Here is a 16,666-nt window from a genome sequence, read left to right on the forward strand (position 1 = left end):
CGATCAACTGTCAGGACAGCTGATGTTAAAAATCTTCCTCTCTCGGATGAAACAATCCAAGTGGTTGGAGTTTCCAACAGACAAATCAAGACGTATCTCACAGAACCAGTAAAAGTCAGTGTAGGAAAATTTTCTGAAATACACCGCTTTGTTGTGTGCGATTCAAGTCCTGTAAATTTGTTAGGGAGAGACTTACTGTGCAAGATGAATTGCACTATATGTTGTGCCCCTGATGGCATAGCATTTGAGACCCCTGATGAAGATGTGCTGTATAAAATGACAATAGCTAACATGTAACCTGAGATTACTGAAGCCTTTGCAGTATTCAACCCTGGTGAACTACCACCACAAGAATTGAAAAACTCAGTAAAAGCAGAAGTCTGGTATTTCACAAGAGAGGATGTAGGATTAATGAGAAATGTGGATCCTGTAAAAATAACACTAAAGGAAGGAATAAGCTATCCAAATTTTCCCAAATATAGATTAACACCTGAGATAATTGAAGGAGTTACTCCTATAATTGAAAAAATGATTAAACAAGGTATTTTAAAAGAAATAATGAGTAGTCTATGTAATTCACCAATTATGGGACTGAAAACGCCTAATGGAAAGTTTAGGATAGTACAAGATTTGAGAAAGGTAAACAAAATCGTTGTGTCATGTTGTCCTATTGCACCAGATCCATCTGTGATTTTGTATCAGATTCCGCATGATGCAAAATGGTATACAGTGATTGATTTGTGTCACGCTTTCTTTTCCATTCCATTACATCAGGATAGCCAACAAATGTTTGCGTTCCGTTTTGGTGAACGTATTTTGGCATGGTGCCGAATCCCACAGGGGTATACAGAAAGCCCCTCAATATTTAATCAGATTTTGAAAAAATCCTTAGAAGATTTGCAGATGCTCGAGAATTCAGTGCTAGTTCAGTATATAGATGATTTGCTAGTAGCATTAAAAACTCGATAGGCCTGTGTAATGGACACAGTAGCATTGTTGAACCATTTGGCAGATGGAGGACTTAAGGTATCCCCATCAAAACTACAATTTTGTCTAAAAGAAGTACAATATTTAGGACATAAAATTGAAAAAGGACTGAGGAAAATAACCACAGACCGAATCAAAATAATAAAAGGAATGAGAGCCCCAATGACGCAAAGAGAAGTGAGAATGTTTCTTGGAATGGTCGGATATAGTCAACAGTGGATAAGTAACTTTTCCCTGATTGCAAAACCTTTGGTACGCCTGACAAGAAGTGATGTAAAAGACCTCATTGATTTGAATAAAGAAGAGTTAGCAGCTTTTAACCCCTTCAGTGCCCGCCCCTTTCCCCGCCCAGTGCCGGCCGTTGCATTAGCGGGCGGGGTCTATGACGAGCTGGACTCGTCATGGGCACAGCGCCACCGCGGCCCATGACGAGTCCAGCTCGTCATGGGCACTGAAGGGGTTAAGCAATTGAGAGACAGTTTGTGTGAAGCACCAGCATTGGGTATGCCTGATTATGAAAAAGAGTTTGAGTTGTATTGCTGTGAAAGGAATGGATGTGCACTTTCTGTACTAATACAGAAACATGGAAAATTGAGAAGACCAATTCCATATTTTTCAGCTATGTTAGACCCTGTAGCTGTAGCATTGCCAGGTTGTTTGAAAGCAGTAGCTGCTACTTGTAAGAGTCTGGAACAGAGTGAAGGAATTGTGATGGGATATCCTGTGCGAGTGTTTGTACCTCATGATGTGACAATCTTATTGACAAGGAGCCGCACTCAATTCATGACACATAGTCGGCTGACTAAATATGTGAAAGTAATTTTAGGTGCAACAAATGTGAGCCTGATGAGATGCTTGAATGTAAATCCTACAACATTATTGCCTGACGCAGAGAATGTGGAAGTCAGAGATGAAGTAGATCATGATTGTTTGGATGTGCTTGACTTCTGTACCAAACCACGTCCTGATATAAAGGATGTACCATTGACAGAAAGTGACTTTGTGATGTTTGTGGACGGGTCATGCTTGAGAACAGAAGAGGAAATGCTAAGTGCAGCATATGCAGTATGCACAGTTGCAGTAGTGATGGAAGCATCCTACCTGAGGGGAGTGAAATCAGCCCAGGTTGCTGAACTAGTAGCTTTAACAAGAGCATGCAAGATAGGAAAGAATGTGAGAGTGACTGTGATAACTGATAGTCAGTATGGCTTTGGTGTTGTGCATGATTTTGGTCAGATATGGCTGCAGAGAGGATTTCTGACTTCAGGTGGAACCCCTATAAAGAATGCTGAAGTGGTTGGGAAATTGCTGGAGGCGATACAGCTGCCTAAGCAATTGGCTTTTGTGAAGTGTGCTGCACATTCAAATACGCGAGACTATGTCGCAGTTGGTAACAATATGCCAACGATGTGGCTCAATATTGTGCACGTAACCAAAATTTGATTAATCGAGCTGAGGAAAGGGAGATGAATTCTTGCCCCCTACTGTTTACTAACATTGTGAGTACTTGGGAAGAAGTGAGGCAGTTGCAGGAAGAAGCAGGGGATGAGGAAATGAGGCAGTGGATAAAAGCAGGATGCGCACCCAGAGAACACGATCATGTGTGGGTTTATTGAAATGGAAGACCATTCATGCCTGACAGCATGGTGTCTGCCATGACACGGATGTATCATGGACAAGCACACACAGGGAGAGATGCCATGATTAGGTCGTTTAAGCAAACGTGGTACAATGCAAAATTCAGACTGGTAGCCGAGAGCCTTTGTCAAAGATCCCTAATATGTCAGCAGTTCAATCCTGGAAGAAAGACAGTGGTGAGTTTAGGAACAATAGGTCGAGAAGGAGGGCCTTTTACCAGAATGCAGATTGATTTCATTGAAATGCCTCCTTGTAACAGGTTGAGGTATGTTCTAGTGATGGTCTGCTTATTTTCTAGATGGGTAGAAGCATATCCCACAAGAAGAAGTGATGGAATTACAGTAGCAAAATTGCTTTTGAGGGAATTTATCCCTAGACTTAGGTTCCCAGTGACAATTGAATCAGATAGAGGAAAGCATTTCCATAATGAGATCATGAAATTGATTTGTGAAGCATTGAAAGTACAACAAAAACTACATTGTGCATATCGCCCAGAGGCTTCTGGTGTGGTGGAACAAATGAATGGCACTATTAAAAACAGATTGGGAAAAATGTGTTTAGCCACAGGTTTGAAATGGCCTGATGTCTTGCCTCTGGTACTCATGACTATTAGATCTATTACAGATAGAACCACAGGTCTGAGTCCCCATGAAATTGTCATGGGAAGAGCAATGCAACATGTTTTTATTCCAGTCAACAAGCTGTTGCCTATAACTGATGACTTGGTGCTGGATTACTGTAAGGGACTGGCTGACGCAGTTCATTCTGTGTTTCATCAGGTTGGATCGAATGCCACCACCCTTGAAAAGAAGCAAGCTCATGATCTGAGCCCAGGAGACTGGGTGAGAATCAAAGTACACAGAAGAAGGAACTGTCTGGTCCCACGTTGGGGAAAACCACGACAAGTGATTTTGACCACAACCACAGCTGTAAAGTGTGCTGGAATAAAGAACTGGATCCATTCTAGTCATACACTGCGAATTCCAAATCCAGTAGACAACAAAGAAGGAGAATATTTTGAGGAATCAGAGTCAAGCTCTGAATCTGATACTGAAGGCAACTGAACAAGAGAGAACCGAGAAAGGGGGGAATCAGAACCAGATGTGATCATTGCCCCAGAAAATATTCCCTTAAGGAGAAGATTACAGATTTCTGATACCAGTTCAGAGTCAGAGACAGAACAAACACCGGTATGTTCAAGAAAAGATAAAAGCAGTGAAGAAACAATCAAAGAAGTTATTGATAAAGAGATTCCTGATGGAAAGCTGAGAGAAATTCCACCTGAAATAAAAGAAATAGATGTCCAGGTGCCAGATACAGGGAGCGAGGGAAAGATTCTTGCGAAAGATCCCCGAGGAGTTGTAGGGAATCCGAACACTCAGTTAGAAGAAGGGATAGTTAATCAGCAGGAAGATTGTGTGCAAGAACCACGAGGAGGGACAGAAGTAGGGAACAATAAAGTGGTGGAAAGGGAAACAGCTGAAAACAAAAAGCCAGTTGAAACAGAAACAGAAGATAGTGATGAAGAGATACCAGAAGGTCGAGTCCTGAGAAAGAGAGCATGGAGAGCTGAAAAGAATAATATAGGAAATAATTCAAAAAGATCAGCAAAAGAGGAAATCTGGCCAAACAAGATAAAGAGATATCGACTAACACGAGTGAATTCATCAAGAGCAGAACAAGTGAATGAAGTATCCAGTCAAGAAAAACAGAAAAGTGAGGAAATAACTACAGCGGAGGAAAATAAGAGAATAAGAAAACCTAACCAGAAGTATAAGTCGCCAGAATGGTCAAATGTGGCTTTGCCTGAAATTAAAGAAGAGGCAGATAGCCAAGAAAACCCAGAGGTGACTGTACAAGAAGTGGTTGAGGAAGACGAAGAATCGGAAATCCTGAGAGTTATCTAGTCCGATATTGGAGAAGAGACGGATGTCCAGGAAGTTCTGTATCAAGATTATGAGAAAAAAGTAAAGGACGATCAAATGCCAAACTGAAGAGACCAAAGGAAATATCAATGAAAAGACAATAAAATACTGGTGTAGAAATAACTGATAGAACCAAGTAGGCGCTTAGAGCCTTGGGTTAAACAAAACTAGTTGTGAAGTGGAAGAGGCTAAGTCAAAAGACACTGTTCATTTTAGAAATGGCAAACACAGAAAATAGAAAAACTCAATGTAGTTTTCTTAGAAGGTGGCTAAAATTATGTTGTTGTACAGGAATACTAATGCTTCTATGGAGTATTTTAGCTTTGATGATTTCATTTAAAGTTACCTTAGATACAATAGAAGGACAAAGTGAGAATAAAACTAATGTAGAAAAATTTCGGAAAGAATTTCCAACTAAAGTAGATAGAAATTACTTACATCAAGATAGCTCTATAAATGATTTTTCTAACAATGTATTTTCAAAATTATTGTACGAATATGTAAAGACAATGAATGTGAGGGATTGCTACGTTTGTATGCAGTTACCTGCATCTGTATATGAAGGAGTGACATACCATCATCTTCCAGTAACGTATGGAATAACATGTAGTGTAATAGCGAGTTCATTTTATAAAATAGGTAAACTAGAATATTATTTTTCAGATGTAGATAACGTAATTTCACAAGTACCCGTAATTAAAAAATTGAATAAAGTTAAACCTGCAAAGGTATTAGGTGAGTTTTTCTTAGAAACGAAAGAATTAACATTAGAATCTATATTTAGAAATTATCTAACTTGTAGTCTAAAGAAAGAAGAGAAAGTGTTTTTGGATATGGTTGAAGTAAGGAGATTGAAAATGCAAAGGAAAGTACCTGAGGGAAGTGAAGAAAAGACAGTCTGGGATGTTGAAACGGAAAAGCATTTGAGAGGAGAAGCTAGTCCAACAATGGCTTTAGATTGGCCTCAGAAGGGAAAGTTTTGTATTTGTACTTTGTAGGTAACAGTGATTGCCATGATACATATCGAATCATGGGTGGATGGGGATTTAAAGGTGGAAATGATCCAGTCTTTCCTGGATTGTATTTTATCTGCGGGAACAAGGCATATTATCATTTGCCAGATCATTGGTATGGCACATGTTATGTAGGTCTGGTTTTTCCAAAGATATTCCACATGGGAAGAGGAGAAGATGGTGTACATAAGTTAAGCAGTCTACTCACTCATAGAAAAAGAGAGTCTTGGTCAGAAATTGTAGGAGACATTTTTGGAGCATTAATACCAGCAGTGGGAATATCTCTGAATGCACATAAAATTAGGAAATTGTCAACAGTAGTGGATCGCTTGTAAACAAGCACCGCTGGAGGATTCTTACTGGTAAATACTGAAATGGTTGCCATGCATGCCATGGTGATGCAAAATCGACTTGCCGTTGATATAATATTGGCAAAAGAAGGTGGAGTCTGTGGAATGCTGAAAGTTCAACATTGTTGTACTTACATTCCACACGAAAGTAAAGATCTGAAAGTCTATATCAAAAATATAACTGAATTGCATGAGGAAATTGTACCACTGGAGGTTGAAAGTGTTTGGGAAAAGATTAGAAAAAAACGTATTTCTATTAAAGATTTCTTATTTAACATAGGTAGCACATTTATAGGTAGAATCTTATTTCCATTAACCTGTGTGGTTTTTCTAGCATTAATATTAGGATGTTTATGTTATAAAAGAAAGGAAATACAGAAAAATTTAAAAAGAGAATACTTGAAAAGAAGACAGAATAAGAAACAAGAGAGGGAATATGAAGAGGTAGAATTAGAAGAAATGAAAGATAATATGTATAAAACAGCTAGAAGAGAAGAAATTGGGGGAACAGAGATGTGAATTAATCTAAAGAATTCATTTCGCTTTCTATGATAAATTGCCACAAAATGTTATGGTGTGGTGATAAAATCACCAAATGGGGGATTGATGGAGCAGGTTTTACAAAAATGTGTATACCTCCCCCATGTAGCTTAAAAATATTAATTAAATGATCTATTAACTATAATATTATTAAATGAGTTTGCCTGTTTATTAATCAACACTTATTAGTATAAACTACACGTGGGATTACAATTGCATGGCTAAATATAATTTATATGACTAAAATATGTACGCATATTAACAATAGTAGATGTGGTAATTAGAAAATTGCATGATATATGTTGCTTTGTAATGTTCTGTAATGTTGCCCAGAAGGAAGATCGAAATGGTGAATATAAATGCTTTATATGTTGCTAAACGCTAGATAAATACAAACACATAGAGGGATTAGTAAGGGGTAAACATTAGATTTGTTGTTTCTTTATATTAATTATTCTTTTGTGTTTGTTTCGCTTCAATTAGCATTTGGGCCTAAACTAAAGATGGCTGCCGAAACTCCACGAAGAAGTGACCATTTTCTCATCTCATGTGGCGCTGAGTAAACAGCGCCTGCGCGAGAGCTTCCATGTTCCTCGCAGTGACCTCTGAGCACAGTACCCTAACAAGGATGACCCATTGGACGTCTTCCAAGAAAGAGGAACAATGCACTTTTACAGAGAACCGGAACGACTTGATACAATTTTTACCGGTGACCTCACCCCTTGAACTGTACTGAAATCCTGGGAACACATCGGACGATCCTGACCAACCAATCATGACCACCCTAAACTTTAAGATTGTAACTACTATGTTCAAGTTCTTTATAAAAGCTTAGCAGAATAGGGACTTACAACCGATATCCTGACGACCTTCCCTTTTTGACTTGACGCTTGTCGTTTGCCGCCTCCTACCCTTACTTTGATGACGAGGATGCTGTCTGTCAAGAATTCCTGTCATGCGAGGGGAGGAAAACGGTAACCAGCGAAAACGGACTACATCTCCCAGGATGCTTAGCGGTTGAGAGGTTATGTAAACAGGAGAGCTGTTACATAACTCAAGGAAAACACGCCCTTATGTAAACAGGAGAGCTGTTACATAACTCAAGGAAAACACGCCCTTATGTAAACAGGAGAGCTGTTACATAACTCAAGGAAAACACGCCCTTATGTAAACAGGAGAGCTGTTACATAACTCAAGGAAAACACGCCCTATAAAGGGAGGAACCGGGAGGTACAACGCTGTCGGATATTGTGTTTACACCGACGTACCTGCTTAGTGAAGAGCAGTGTTCCGGAGTGGTGCTCCAGTAAGGCAAGAACGGAGGTAGGTCGAGTCGTTACTCCCTGGGCCGTGTCTTGCCCCATCGTCACCTGTGAAGGACCCGGAAGCTCTACCGGATAACCATTGAGCTTCGCTTTTTGACTCGGCTGAGTCAAAGCGCAGTGGTGCTTTTGCTGGTTGGAGTCGTAACTCCCAGCCCGACCAGAGATACAGGGACTGCCAGCTGTAACGCACACCAGGAGGTGTTTGCCGCGTTACAGACTCGGAAGTCCACGGGATCGATCGAGCGGCTGCTCTCGGTTCAGTCTTCTTTGCTTGTGATTGGGGTATCGGTGACGCATCACCAGGAGGTGACTCCGCGTCCCGGTGCAGTCTGAGGAAGAGGTTGAGCGGCTGCTCCCTTCAGGTAGAGACCCCGGCTGGGTGTTTCCCTGACTCCTCGATTCTCCCCAACACTCTTTGTGCCCCTCACAGCCTACCGATTGGCATTGTCGGCCATTTCATTTCTGCCCTCTGTTGGCATACGCCAGGATCGGCGTATATGCAGAGGACGGTTAGGACCATCCGTGCTGTGGGCTGGTAACGTACTTAGCCTGGAAGATTCCAGTGACTATAACCTTTGTTTATTCCTTGTATTATTTTTGCCTTCATTAAAATAACGAAACCTTCACAAGTGGTTGCGTTCTCATTATCGTGTCTGTTAAACGATCCTGAGACGTTCAGGGCGTTACACTGTCCGACTCTTTGACGACTGCGAACTTTTGACTGATGCTTGCACGTCTTTGGTCCTTTGCTGATCTTTGGGACTGTAACATGCTAGGCAGAGAACTCTGAGCCTTGGCTCATTACGGACGATTTATACAGAGCCAATGAATTAGAAGACCCCAGAATAGTAAGATTAGGTAAATATGAAGTTCTGTGATTCTCTGAAAATTTGATATAAACTTTGCGAAGCAAATGCAAATTAAAGCTTTATGAAATTTAGATAAATTATTATTGATCAACAAGAAACAACGAGTTTGTGGTTTTTCAGTTAAGGAGGAAAGGATTCTGAATCATGAATGGGTTTTAGCTGGTTCTAAAATCACCATCAACCAATCCAACTAATTTGGTCCATTGACTGAAGTGGGAGGAATGCCTTCATGTTTTGGATTGAGGATTTATAGGCGAAAGGGCGGTAATGTATATTTGTAGATTACTTTTCCTTCCCTATCGGTTATAAGGTATTTCCCCACATGTCCAGCATTTGAATTACTCATCCCTCCTGTGTGAGCAGATTCGGTGAGAGAAGAAGTGTGAGTGTTGGTGTTATGGGCCCCACCAATGAATGCGTGTGTGAATGAGCTAGTGTGACGTCGGGTCTGCAACGCAGGGAGGGTATCAGTAAAGGTTATTCCCCGTTTGCCGGTCTTGCGCTGGATCACCATCATCCAGGTATGCATGTCAAGTGCCTGCTGACTACCCTGGACACCTTCAGAGGCAGCAAATTGGTTGCAGAGCTCCTAAACCCTTTTAACCAAATGTTGAACTTTCTGGTGCTCCATATTTGCAGGCCTCAACTTTGGTCTGCAAGGCTGGCTGCAGGCAGGCTTGGGCCGCGAACAACCGCAGGGGCCGTGGCAATTCCAGTTTGCCACCCGGCCCGCCTCCTGTGATAGTCATCCATGCCTGGCCGCTGTCCTGTCATTATTGTGAGTCCCGTGCGGGGCCCTCCAATGACAGACTGTCAGTCCTGGCGGCGACTGAGTCACTGAATATGTCCGCTGCAGTAAAATACTGAATTCAGGGGGGTTAGTAATAACAACAGCTGGACGCGGCCACGCGGCGGTCCCCTGCCTGTGCGAGCCCACGGCCGCCACCATGTTTATGTGCAGTGCTCCCTCTTGGCATGATTATGTGCACGATTATGTGCCGCGCTGCCCACAAACTAGCCAGCCGCCTTCTAGCAACCAAAACAAACTCCCCGCGCTCAGGTAGCAGGATGTGACATTCCCCCTCAATGACATCAGGTTGACAGGAAGACCTGCGCCGCGGCAGTTGGAATTGATGGAGCTGGGGTTTGCGTAAATAAAAATCTGCTCGGATTGAACCCTCAGTAACATATATTAACGTGTGCTGTGATTTTTTTTAATTAATAAATGCTAAAACATGTGGAAATGCTTTTGCCCATGTGCAAAACAAACGTGTGTACTAATGCATGAAAACTAGGCTGCATTTGCTTATAGCTTTGAATAAAATAAAAAGGCTAATGCTGTTTTTGTGCACGTTAATAATATTTGCTAGGAATATCGTTTTCTGCCTAGAATCACACCATGAGTCTGTCTGCACACAGGAATTGTTGTCAGGGATTTAATTCATGTTTCTCTTGTTTTGTAAGACTTGCACTCGTAGGAAAGGGTCAGCTCATATGATAGGATTTGAAAAGCTCAGAAAAAAATTGCAAGAATTAAAATTACATAAAGGTATTTTTTTTTAGTTTCTTGCAGGTATTGCTGAGCAACAGTGAAAAAATTTAAAGATGCCTATAAAGTCAAGAAAGAGAAAAGAAAAGCAACAACAACTATATTTTAAGACAACTGGTAAAAAAAATATAGGAGGAGAAGCTCGTGTTGGAAAAAAGAAAAAGTCTTCTGGTAAGCAGACTAAGGATTTTTTTAAAAATATCTTCAAAAAAACTAAAAATTTTAAAAATATATGCACTTCAAACAGTGTTTCAAGTACAAAACAACAACAGAGTCGACAGCAAAAACAAAAAGCTAATGTACAATCAGAAGTAAGAAAGAGTGACTTAACACGAAAAATAGATTTTAAAAACATTCGTCGAAAAATGTTTCAGAGAAGAGTGATGTTAAATTTGCTAAAGGATGTGAAAAAATATAAGAAGAAAACCAAATTTTATAAGAAAAAGAAATGTATTGAAACCATTGTTACGAAGGCTTTGGAAATAAAAAGAAAACTATTCATTTTAATTTTGAACAGGATGCGTAGATTAGATAAATTAGTCAATGCAATGAAGTCACAAAGCAAAAGGAAAAGAGCAGTGAAAAAAAATAACTTTTGTAAAGTGTTCTTAGGAGAATGGAAGCATAGTTCAAGTACTGAACCATTTTTTAATGAAGAGAGTTATCTTCAAAGTAATAGTTTGTTGCATGCAGTTGACACCAATGGTAGAGCATATGAAGTTAAAGATGGTTGTGTAATGGAAAAGGAGAAAATGGTTCCAAGAAATGAGGAAGAAGTGATGGCTGCTGAGGTTATGGGGAGACGTCCTAAAGCCCCAGTGTACACTTGGAATTGTAGTAGTATTTGTACTGTGCGTCAGGAATCTATTGATAAATTACGTGACTTTCTAAGATAATATAGTAAAAAGAGTGTTAAACAGAAGATTAAGGTGCTTCAAAGACTAGATCCATGCAGAGTGAGAGAGAATACTGGTTTGCAAGGACATTCTCTGGCTTGTCTATCTAGGAAAGTTTGTCAAAGTGTTTTTCACCATTTTAGGATGCTGGCAGTGCATCATACTGAAATGAGAAAGTTTGTGAGAACATTGTATTTTGCTAAAAGTCCAGCACTAAAGTTAAATGAGTTAAATAATGCTCTGTTCCGTGGATCTGTATCAGATGTAGTGAAGGTTACTGATGAGATTCAGTTTTGTTACTTTGGTCCAGAACAAGAAAGTGCAGAAAATGACACAGTTATTGAGGAAAATGTGGAAGAGAATGTAGAACTCACTGTTAGTAAAAATTTTGAAGATGAAATGACAAAATTTACTATCATCTCTAATGAAAGACCAAATATTACTTGTATTTGTTGCCGAAGAAGCCATTAAAATTCAAACAAGGAATGTTGATCTGTATAAAAAAAGTGAAAATGAAGATAATTATAAGTGGAAAGATTTTGCAACATATATATTTCTGGAAAATTGTTTTGAATTGGGTGAAGATCAGCGTACTTGTAAATACTGTTATAACAAGTTAGAAGAAAATAGTATGCCGGCTAGAGCTGTACATAATAATTTAGAATTGGTTGATATTCCTCCAGAACTTTCTGATTTAAATACGTATGAGTCTATACTCATTCAATGTGTCCATCCGTTTCAGACCATAGTGCGTATGGAGCCCAAAACAGGTAAATTACCTCCTTCAGATTTACAAAGAGGGTTAAAAGGAAGAGTTGTCTATTTGCCATTGGATTTGAAAAAAAATATGGAAACAATTGATGCAGATACTTTGGAAACTGAACCATTAGTTATTCTGGTTAATGGTGTACCTACAAAGAATAAGAAAATTTGGCAGGAGCTGGTAGATGTACGAAAAGTACAAAGAGCAAATTTGTATTTGAAAAGAAATAATAAATGGTATGAAGCAATTTATATGGATGAAGATGAAGAAGTTTTACTAGAAGACATAGGAATACCAACTGGGCAAATTGAAAAAGTGGATAAGTCAAAAGAAGAAGAAATTTATGAACATTTCAGCAAACATCCTCTTCATTCTAAAGAAGTTATGGGAAACGCTATTGATCTGTTTCAGATGAAGAAAGCAAAAGGAACTCCCGTGAGTGTATGGGAGGAGAGCTTGGAAGCTCGTTGTTTTCCCCAGCTGTTTCCTACAGGAGAAGGTGGACGATATGATGAACGTCCAGTACAGATTCCTGCTTCGGAGTATCGGACTACAAGATTATATGCAGAAGATCCAAGATTTCGTCAAAGTATTCCTTATTTGTTCCATCTTTTATTTTAAAGTGACTTGTCTGCACTATCTTATGCAGTAAATCACATTTTAAAAACTGGAGTACATCTACATAATGTGTCAGCAAAGGACTTTATCAACACAGTGCAACAGCGAGATGATCATTTGGAATCTCAATTGATCAATCTGATGGCTTGTCAGCGTGGGACTAATGAATATTGGTACCGACGCCATGGAGAATTGAAGTGTATGTTACAGAATTTAGGAACTCCTACATGGTTCCTTACCCTAAGCTGTGCTGAGTACGCTTGGGATGATTTACTGGATTTTCTGCGTGAGGCAAATTCAAACATTAAAAACATCCAATATAAGACAGCAGGAGAATTGTGCTCATTGGATCCGGTTAATGTTTGCAGATATTTTAATCATAGATTTGAGGCTATGATGTCCTTCATCTGCAATAAAAAAAAATCCACCTCTTGGAGAAGTTGTGGATTTCTTTTGGAGAAAAGAGTACCAAGCAAGAGGTGCTCCTCATATTCATATGCTGTTGTTGATCAAGGATGCCCCAAAATTTGGAACAGATGCTGATGAAGCAGTTTTATCTTTCATTGAAGAATATGCAACATGTGCTATACCTAAAAGCACAGAAAAAAAAAACTTAAAAGAGCAAGTTTTACATTTCCAACATCATCGGTGTGGAAAATACTGTCGACGAAAGTGCAAGAGTAAAGATAAGTTCTACACAAAATGTCGATTTGGATTTCCACGACCTGTCCTTTCAAAAGGAAGAGTAAACAGTTTTATGTCAGCTGTGCGACATACTATTACAAGAAAATCGCCGAAAAATACCTACAACCTAAGAAGAAAAGAAGAGTCGAAATACATAAATGACTACAACCCAGTCATTTTATCCATGTGGAATGCTAACATGGATATTCAATATGTAGCTGACAATTCTATTGCTGTTGCTCGGTATGTCACATCTTACATCACAAAATCTGAGAAAACGGAATTGAAAGAAATGTGGGAAGAGATTACTCACGAGAAGACTGTCAGTAAAAAGCTATACAGCTTCAGTTTAAAGTTGTTATCGCATTGAGAAATTGGATCATACGAATGTTCAGATAGGTTATCATCTGCAAGTCTGTACTCCAAATCCAGAAGAATAATTTGGGTAAGTTTAGACCTTGCAGAAATGCGAAATCGGGTACTGAAATCTATTCGAGAAATTGAGTATTTAGCTGAGTACGAACCAGAAAGTACAGACATTTTAAGAACAAACATGTTGGACACATATTACCCACAAAGAAGTCATCACCTTGAGAACATGTGTCTCTATGAAGTGCTGCAGAACTACATTTTTAAACGGAATGCCACAGAAGACATCAACAATGGAAAATATAAAGTCATTGGTGAGGAAGGATGTTTGGTGAAGCAAACAAAAGGAAGTTTGATAAATCACCGGAAGCTGAGTTGCGACACTACTGACAAAAAGGAATTTTACTACTTGGCACTTTTGCAGCTGTTTAAACCATGGCGTTCAGAGGACGAACTACTTGGAGAATTCCAGAGTTATGAAGATTCCTTTAATGCTAGCAAAGACAGCATGGAATGCAGTACTTTCACAACTTATGTTCAAATGTTAAATGAAGAAATTGAACAAGAAGCAACAATTGCAGCTGAAGTAGCTAGAGACAGTTCTCAAGACAGTCAAAGTTCTGAGACGTTCAGTCAAGATCCTCTAGGACAACCAATCGTAGAAAATGAAGCAGCAATAGCCATGACTGAAGTGGAAACAGCTATGAATCAAGCTCAGGAAGATTTAATAAACTTACCGAATTTGGAACAACAACTGAATGATGAACAACAACAAATTTATGAGGAAGTCAGGAAAAAAATTGATCACGGATTACTACATGAAAATAAAGAGAGCTCATGCACATCTTTTGAACCAATGAGAATGTATGTGAGTGGACAAGCAGGAACTGGAAAAAGTTTCTTAATTAATGTAATTAGAAGCTACCTACAGAACAAAACGGATTCAACTTTGTCTTGTGTTGTTACTGCTCCAACTGGGTTAGCAGCGTATAACATAAAAGGAGTTACCTTACATCATTTGCTAATGTTACCAGTAGAGCATGAGAACAAAATACAATACCACAAACTAGCAGGAGAAGCATGCTTTGAAGTTTCAAGAGTATTGAAGAAAATGAAAGTACTCATTATTGATGAGGTAAGCATGGTATCAAACTTAATGCTTGCCTTTGTGCATTTAAGAATGCAGCAAATTCTAAAGACAGACTATGACGTGTTATTTGGAGGAAAACACGTCATAGTTGTTGGGGATCTTTTGCAACTTACTCCAGTTAAAGGACAACCGGTATTCCATACACTTACACATGAAGACACGAAAAAGTTGTTAGGAAGTATAGGCAATGTAAATATTTGGACATACTTTGAGTATAAAGAACTCATTACCAATATGAGGCAAGCCAATGATGAGGATTATGCAAGTATTCTGAAAGATATAAGAATTGGACTACTCACAGAACATGGCAGAAAAGCATTACAGAGTTGATTGCTGAGTAATTTGTTTACAACAGAACAAATAGTTCCAGAGAAAATATACAAGAAAATTGCTGAAAAAAATACTGTAATCTGCTTAATGCCAACACTACATGAATGCTCTATATTCAATCAAGAACTTTTGAAATTGGAAAATGAAGAGATCATAAAACTGGAAGCTGTGGATAAAATTCAACATGAAGGAATAACTATTATATTGACAGGCAAATTGGCAACTAAATTGGATTCTCTAGAGAAAAACATTTCAAAAACAGCTGGTTTGGAAAATAATCTTTATGTATGTATGAACTGTAGAGTAATTTTAAGACGTAATTTGGATGTAGAAAAAAGGTTTAGTGAATGGAGCTATGGGTAAAGTTGTGGGTTTTGTAAAGTACCAGAAAAAAGATGGAATTGAATTTTTAAAAATAAAATGTTATCAGATTGAAGAGGTTAAAGACATTAGTCGTTGTTCAGTTCGTTTTTTGCTAGTGAAAGACTTATATGTACGTAGGAAGCAGTTTCCGTTTTCTCTAGCATATGCTGTAACTATTCACAAGTCTCAAGGATTAACTGTAGATAGTGCTTTTGTAAACATTGGATCTAGTGTGTTTAAAGAAGGTATGGCATATGTTGCTTTGTCACGCGTGAAACAATTATCTGGTTTATTCATGATAGACTTTGATGACTCAAAAGTTAGTGCTGATGCAAACTGTGTAAAGGAATATAATAGATTAAGAAGAAGCTATGCTCCTCATTTAGGTCAGTATCTTGTGTTTGAAAAACGTGTTGTTTGTCGGAAAAGGAGATTTGAGAATATCTGTAATGAGGATGTACAGAAGAGAAAACAAAAAGACAGTGATGTGACTGCAAGCAAAAAGAAAAAGGACAGTGTTGAAGAGGTTGTTGGTTGTCATTTTGAAAATAGCTCTGGTGTCAACTGCTACGCAAATGTAGTGCTGAATGTTGTATTTTATCTTGAATTTTTGCAAGAGCAGATAATAGTAAATCGGGGAAAAAGATTCTGTTCTTTGCTGAGTCTCCTTTATGAGAAGCTGAGTAATGATAAAACTAAAATAGAAAGTACTTCTGATGTTAGAAATCTTTTAGATGTATGTTCTGGATGTACACAGTTTACACAAAATGTCCAGCAAGATGCACAGGAATTCTTAATGTATATGCTGATGGTACTGGAAGATGAAGGGGTAGAAGTAGAAAATTTATTTGGTGTCTCTTATAAATGGGAACATTGTTGTGATAACTGTATGAACACATGCAGTAGTAATGTTGATTCTGAAAGGTTCATATATTTACCATTACCAGAAAGTAAATCAGTGACTTTTAGTAAATTAGTTAAAGATGCTAATCACAACATGGAATGTTCTGAATGTAAATCAGAAATGTTGTCAACGTTATTTTTAAACAAATATGGACAGTATGTAATTTTAATGGTACAACGTTGTAGAGCTGATGGAACAAAATTGGAAACTTTACTAAAGAAGTTTGTTGCTAATCAATTATCAATATCTGGAAAAACTTTTGTAGCACTTGCAAGAATTTTTCATGACGGTCCTTCTATAACTTCTGGTCATACACAGTTTATCTTAAATGTGAAAAAGGATGGACACTGTGTAATGATTCTCAATTGATTTTCAAGCACCGTTTGCCTTATG

Source organism: Triturus cristatus, chromosome 4_1, assembly GCF_964204655.1.
Source record: "Triturus cristatus chromosome 4_1, aTriCri1.1, whole genome shotgun sequence".
In the NCBI taxonomy this organism is placed as follows: domain Eukaryota; kingdom Metazoa; phylum Chordata; class Amphibia; order Caudata; family Salamandridae; genus Triturus; species Triturus cristatus.